This window comes from Mus pahari, chromosome 1 (assembly GCF_900095145.1).
Source record: "Mus pahari chromosome 1, PAHARI_EIJ_v1.1, whole genome shotgun sequence".
NCBI classification, from domain to species: Eukaryota; Metazoa; Chordata; class Mammalia; order Rodentia; family Muridae; genus Mus; species Mus pahari.
Window position 1 is genome coordinate 98,202,128 of NC_034590.1, and position 6,677 is coordinate 98,208,804.

Sequence of the window (6,677 nt, forward strand, 5' to 3'; positions counted from 1 at the left end):
TTGCTTACTTAAAAATAGAGCCTCACTATATAGCCCAGGCTGGCCTTGAAATTGGTGGTCTTCCTGCTTCCACCTCTTGTGTGGATTCCAGGTATATGTGTATGAACCCATAGGACATTGGGTATAATTTTTTGAGAGCTGTCTTTTGAAATAGGGACTCCCGCTGACCCAGACTGGTAAGCCAGGACTAAAATGCAAATATAAGCACACAAATATAAAAGTTAGGTATAGCCATGGGAGTCTATAATCCCAGCAGTTGGGGTGAAGACAGGCAGATTCTAGGAACTGGTTAGCCAGGCTCCCCTAGCCAAAGCTGCCAAACTGTGGGTCTAGTGAGAGACCCTGCCTCAAGAGAGTAAGACAAAGAATGACTTGATAGAGCAGGATACCTCAATCATCCTTTGATGTCTGTTCTGTATGTATGCAGTCAGACAGACAGATAGACAGACAGACAGACAGACAGACAGACAGACAGACACACACACACACCATCCTCCACAATAAAACAGTAAAAAGTCGTAGCAGTCAAGACTACTACAGTTCTGGCATGGAGAGAGATCATACAGACCGAGTGGAAATGAAATAAAACACACTTTACCATCAACTGGTTTTTAACAAATGTGCCAAAACTATAATAAGGAAAAGACAGTCTCTTCAACAAATTAGACTGGGAAAGCTGGACAGTTATATGCAAAAGAATGACTTCCCTACCTCACACTATATTAAAAAACAAAACAACAAAAAAAATACAACAGAATGGGCAAATACATAGACACCCAAAAATTTTAAAAAAGGAAAATAAATGAAGCTTTATCAAAATTAAAAATTAATAGCCACATTGCTGAGGGGGGAAAATTCCCTGTACCAAGCACACAGACCTCGGTTCAATCCTTGGCTATGCTTGTGGACCAGAAAGAGAAGAAAGCATTTCCACAATTGAACAAGAAAAAAAGATAACTAAAACCTTTGCCTAAAGTAGTGACACACGTCTTTAATTTTAGCATTGGAAGGCAGAGACAAATGGACCTCTTATGAGTTCAAGGCCAGTCTGGTCTACAAAGCAAGTTCCAGGACAACCAGAGCTGTTTACACAGAGAAACCCTGTCTACAAAACAAAATGCCTGGCCTACATAGTAAGTCTGGGGCTGGCCAAGAATTTATGATATCTGGTTTAAAAAAGAAATTGTCTGGGACGTAGCTCATCAGCTAGAGTGGTTGTTCAGCATGAATACAGCCTGGAGCACATGAAAACTGCCTCCCCACTCACTGTCTGCAAAGGACTTGAACAGATGGTCTAGGAATGCACTCACTATGTTATGTGGTTCTGGCTGGCCTCAGACCAACCTGCAGCAAATCAAACTTTCTCCTGTCACCTTCCAAGTGCTGAGCTCACAGGCATGCAACATTACACATATATTTTCAACAGACATTTCTTTAAAGAGAATACCCAAATGCCAATATACAAGATATTATTTGTTATTAGTGAAATTAAAATAAGATCCCAGAAGTACACACACTAAAACTGGAACAATATAGAGATCAGCACAGCCCCTGTAGAAGGATGACAACGCAAATTTGTTAAGTGTTCCATATTTAAAGAAAAAAAAAAAAAATCCCAGCAGCGTACAACCTCACTCCCACCCAAATGGCTATTATAAAAAAGAAATTCAGGAGCTGGTGAGATGGCTCAGTGGGTAAGAGACCTGACTGCTCTTCTGAAAGTCCAGAGTTCAAATCCCAGCAACCACATGGTGGCTCATAACCATGCGTAACAAGATCTGACGCCCTCTTCTGGAGTGTCTGAAGACAGCTACAGTGTACTTACATATAATAAATAAATAAATCTTTAAAAAAAAAAAAAAGAAAAAGAAATTCCCCAGAAAAGATCTGGAGAAATCAGAATGTGTGTGTGTTGGTTAGGTTTCTTCTGCTGTGATAAAACCCTGTGACCAAAAGCCACTTGGGGAAGAAAGGGTTTATTTACCTCATCTTACTGGGTGCAGTCCATCATTCAGGAAGTAAGAGCAGAGACTCAAGGCAGGAAACCACAGAGGCCATGAAGGCATGAATGAAAAATCATAATTCTTAAAAATTATTTTTTAGTTTTTTATGTATAGGGGTGTCTTGCTTGCAGGTACGTCTGTGCACCACGTGTGTGTCTAGTGTTGTGGAGGCCAAAGGATGGCATCGTATCTCCAGGAACTACAGTTACAGACAGGTGTGAACCGCCACGTGGGTGCTGGGAATCCAACTGGGTCTTCTGGAAGAGCATCCAGTCACCAGTCCCTAAGCAGAATATTTACAACTACACACAGAGGAATATCATTTTCAGCCACATTGCAATATGGCTGATGCCTGACAATATACTAAATGAAAGAAAGCAGCCCCAAAGGCCTCATGTCATATGACTCCTTACATACAACAGGTTTAGGGTGGCAGTCACTAGAGCACTAGAGTGTGTTGGGGGGGATGAGTGCTAATAGCTTTTGGGGTTTCTTTCAAGGATGATGGAAATAATAATGGTAGTGTCCACTATAAAATACCAAAAACAAAATAAATGGAAAACCCAAACAAACAAACAAACAAACAAACATGACTAGAGAGATGGCTGTGTGGTTAAGGTTGTTTGCTGACTAGCCTGAAGACCTGAGTCTGACCTCTAGGGACCCACATAGTAGAAGGAAAAGAACAGTTCCTACAAGTTGTCCTCTGACCTCCACACATGATCTGGGCTTTCATTCATTCTCTCTCTCACACTAAATGTAACTTAAAAATACTAAAGATCATTGAATATTTATTTATATAATTTAGTAGTTATTAAACTTAAAGCTCCACCGTATGATACCCAACAACACTCAGCTATATTACCGGGCTTCTTGTTATTTTGAGATAGATTTTCATTAGTTGCCCAGGCAGGCCTTGAACTCAATCCTCCTGCCTCAACCTCTTTTAGGAATATACATTCCTAAATTGTAAGGTTTTTGTTGTTGTTGTTGCTTGTTTTTTGGGGATTTTTCAAGACAGGGCTTCTCTGTGTAGCCCTGGCTGTCCTGGAACTCACTCTGTAGACTAGAACTCAGAGTTCTGCCTCGAACTCAGAAATCTGCCTGCCTCTGCCTCCCAAGTGCTAGAATCAAAGGCATGTGCTACCACTGCCCAACTCTAAATTATAAGTTTTATGTGAATTATATCTGAATTAAAGATGTTATGCCACTTTTAAAAGCCACACACAAACCACCGGAAAGTAGGAACAGTTGAAAAGGTTCAGTTCATAGCTTTAATCCCCGCACTCGGGAGGCGGAGGCAGGCGGATTTGGATATGAGTTTGAGGCCAGCCTGGTCTACAGAGTGAGATCCCACCTTAAAAAAAAATCAAATAAGAGGAGCTTCATTCAATGGGAGAACATACGATAACTTACTTAACAGATCTGTATTGGCCTTTAACCACATGTTAGTGTTTATTTATAACTTAAATACTCACACATTTTGCCATGGCTGTTCAATTCAGACCTCCACTGTCAGGGCATGCCTCAATAGCCATAGCTGTCCTACACAACCCTCATACCAATCAGAGCTAGAATCATGAGCTGGCAATGGAGTCTACCCTGGGCCAAGTAGCTCCTCTATCCCTAGAATTTGGGATGAGGTAAGTGTGGGCCGCAACTGAGAACAACTGAGTGATATGGAAGAGAAAAACAGCAAGTTAATACACAAAGCTGAGTGTCAACAGAGAGCCGTGCACATCCTCTTGCTTCTTAGTCCTAGGACTCGATTCTACTCTGTTCCTCAAAATACCCAGGCCCTTTCCTTGGGCTCCAGCCTTATCATAAATTAGTCTTTAGTGTTTATCAAGAGCGGGATGGTAGACAAGATCAGAGCAGCTTCTACTGATTTTTGTTTGTTTGGTTGGTTGGTTGGTTTTTTCGAGACAGGGTTTCTCTGTATAGCCCTGACTGTCCTGGAACTCACTTTGTAGACCAGGCTGGCCTCGAACTCAGAAATCCGCCTGCCTCTGCCTCCCGAGTGCTGTGAGTAAAGGCGTGTGCCACCATGCCCGGCTTCTACTGATCTTATCACTGCTTTGAACTTGGGAAAACACTAGTGATTAGACTTACACTTCGCCTTTCACACGCTTGCCAGCCTCATCCATTAGAATGAACCAAGGAACCAAACTAAGTCAAAACTGAAACATCTAAAGCAAAGAGGCAGTCAGTTACAAGCAGCCTGGAATGACAAGCAGTTGTGTGGCAGTTGTCTCCAAGTGAGGGAGGAGAGAGCACTCGATGCCAAGCCTGATGATCAGTGGGATCACAGGGCACAGAGTGATTCCCACGCGCTGTCCGCTGGTCCGGATGCACATGCATGTGTGTGTTGTTATGGGTAGGATTAGTGGCCTATGCTTTTAGTCCCAGCTACTTAGAAGCAAAAGGAGGGTTACTTGAACGCAGGAGGTGGATGCCAGCCTGGGTAAAATGACAAGAGCTGGTCTCAAAGTGGGTATGGAGTTGGGGATTTAGCTCAGCGGTAGAGCACTTGCCTAGCAAGCACAAAGCACTGGGTTTGGTTCTCAGCGCTGAAAGAATTAGAAGAGAGGAGGAGGAGGAGGAGGAGGAGGAGGAGGAGGAGGAGGAGGAAAAAAGTGGGTATTAACCCAAGTTGTTAATATGTGGTGAGGGGAAGCACAGGGACACATGGATGTGATCCCAGCACTTGGAAAGCAGAGGCATCTTTGATTAGTGAACTGGTGGCCAACCTGAGCTACACAAAACACTGTCTCAACAAAACAAGTAAACAAATGAAGAAGAAGAAAACTAGAGTAAAAAGTGTATCCTAGCACCCACAGAACACTGCTTACAACTGCTGTAACTTCTGGTATCCAAGAGCACCTGTCCATGTACATATATCCTCAGAGAAACACACAAGCAGATATAAAAACACCTCAGAAGACATACAGATAAAAGCCAAAAGAGCGGGCTGGCAAGATGGCTCAGCAGGTAAGAGCACTGACTGTTCTTTCAAAGATCCTGAGTACAAATCCCAGCAACCACATGGTGGCTCACAACCACCTATAATGAGATCTGACACCTTCTTCTGGTGTGTCTGAAGACAGCTACAGTGTACTTATTTATAATAATAAATAAATCTTTGGGCAGGAGAGAGCAGGGACTGAGTGAGAGGGGTTGACCGGAGTGAGCAGAGGTCCTAAAAAAAATTCAATTCCCAACAACCACATGAAGGCTCACAACTGTACACTCATATACATAAAATAAACAAATCTTTAAAAAAAAAAAAAAAGCCAGAAGAGCTGGTGCATGCCTGTAATCCCGGAATTTGGAGACGAATGCTCAAGAGCAGCCGGAGCTATACAGCGTACAGAGCTATACAGGGTGCAGGTACAGGGTACCAGAGGAGGAAAGGGGGTGTGGGTCAGATACTAAGGTCATAATATACTCAGGTCAACAGGAGTGCAATGAGGTTTGTTTGTAATCTCCCAGAGGCTGAGGTAGAAAAATGGAGAATTCAAGGGCAACCTGGGGGATATTAATGAAATTAAAATCCAAGGGGGGAAGTCTCTAGAACCAACCGGAAGCCACTGGTTCTGGCACAGAAAGTGAAAGGGAGACACGGAGGCTGTTGCAGAAATCTAAAATGTGACTACTACAAGATCCTGGGCTATGACAGCAGTGCTAGAGATGAAGATTTCTGGACAGGGTCAAGAGATAACTAGTATCTAAAGCTGATACACAAGGACAGAGGCAAGTGCTGGAAGACCAGCTTCAGTGGTGGACTATTTGTCTGCCTGTACTGGGTTCAATCCCCAGTACGAAACCAAACACAGACCAAACAGTCTCCAACTTTAAGGTACCCAATGTAATCACAGCGACAGGAAAGCACAGCAGAAATACAGCAGAGCAGATTACACTTCTCTCCTGAAGAGTCATTCAGAGGGGAGCAATGACCTTTCCAAAACACTCTACAAGATTTATAAAATACTGCAGTATTTATAATCAAATTCCATCTTTTCCTGTACTTCAAAGAGATGTGTGCCTTAGGATCACACTTACAGAACAAAATATGACAACAACATTCAAAACCACTTCTTTCCTTCAGCAAGACCAGGGTAGTGGAATATTTCTCATAAACTGAGATTCTGGCTGGGTAAGGTGGCACATGAACACTCCAAAGGATGAGACAGGAAGACTTCCATGAGGGCCAAGCCAGCTAGGGCTAGGGACCTGCCTCATAGTAAAGGGTAAGGAATTCTGGTATCGGTAATTGGAACTTAACCCTTTAAGTCCCAAACCTTTAACTATGGAGAGATTTTTTCCTAAAAATTTATCTACACATTTGCACTTTCACCCAGTACAGAACTGAACCCTGGCTTGACATTTGGGAATCATTATTAGTCTTGACTCGCCAGTTATTAGGTCCAATATTTTGAACTTCAATTACTAGCACTTAGTGAAGGGTTCTGCCTTCCAAATGATAGATTCACAGGTAGCAGCTTACATATACCCTCTGAAAACCACCCTTGCCGGGCGTGGTGGCGCACGCCTTTAATCCCAGCGCTCGGGAGGCAGAGGCAGGCGGATTTCTGAATTCGAGGCCAGCCTGGTCTACAGAGTGAGTGGAAGGAAGGAAGGAAGGAAGGAAGGAAGGAAGGAAGGAAGGAAGGA

The 6,677-nt window shown here is 43.1% G+C and overlaps 1 protein-coding gene and 1 pseudogene across 1 annotated transcript in view; one reads left to right on the forward strand and one right to left on the reverse strand.

The window, feature by feature from the left end:
- Positions 1-6,677, reverse strand: part of Mcmbp (minichromosome maintenance complex binding protein) — a 43,619-nt gene that overhangs the window by 35,094 nt on the left and 1,848 nt on the right. The window lies entirely within an intron of this gene.
- LOC115062783 lies at positions 1,508-1,597 on the forward strand (annotated as a pseudogene).